Source organism: Frankliniella occidentalis, unplaced genomic scaffold (genome assembly GCF_000697945.3).
Source record: "Frankliniella occidentalis isolate FOCC.00 unplaced genomic scaffold, Focc_3.1 Scaffold293, whole genome shotgun sequence".
NCBI lineage: Eukaryota > Metazoa > Arthropoda > Insecta > Thysanoptera > Thripidae > Frankliniella > Frankliniella occidentalis.
Genome location: NW_026267419.1, coordinates 81,037 through 81,850, shown reverse-complemented (window position 1 = coordinate 81,850; position 814 = coordinate 81,037).

The window sequence follows — 814 nt, the reverse complement described above, 5'->3', positions numbered from 1 at the left end:
TAGACGGGTTGTTATGACCTCTTCTATACTTCAAGAATAGACCACAAGTTGCGAAGAAAAAATAATTGATCTACTCACCACTGTTTGGACTGAACCACTGGACCAACTGACCATGATTTTGGCCCCGGCATTTTTGGTACCTAGGGGAGTCAGTAAACCCCTCCTTGCTGGAGTACCAGTTTCCAAGGGAGTCACTAGACCCCTCCTCCTTACTGCTTGAGAACCACTTTTTGAAGGGGTTAACATAGCCAGTTGCAGCTGTAACGTAAGAAATTCAAAAGATCAGTAACAGTGCACACAACAAAAGTATTCTTTGAACTTAAAAGGCATCCCTATGTGTAATTACAGAGGTCGTTTCTTTAATTTGAGGGGTCTGAGGGGTTTGAAGTGGGATGAACCCAACACTCTCTTGGCACTGAAAAAATAAAATCATGTATCAGTATCAAAATTAGAAACCGTTGTAAAACTCTAATGTTCTCAACATTTAGTATCCAGAGTCCCCGTAAAATACTTACTTTTTATTTTCACAGTTGCCTTTACAGACTTTGCAGGCCAGAATACATTTCAGCAATTTTTTTTCTGCAGTTGCACCTCATTCTCTGTCACCAGATCTCTCGAACAACTTTCTCGATAAATATGCAAACAATTCCTCTTTGTTCTGGTCATTTTTTAGATAGTCTTCCCATGCTGGAGGCAATTTACCTAAAATGTAGAATGAAAACCGTTTAGGCGCTAGAGGGTCTTGTTTGACGAAAATAAGTTAAAAATTGCTGTAGTGAACAATTAAATGTAAAAGAAGGCCCAAAACCGCAAA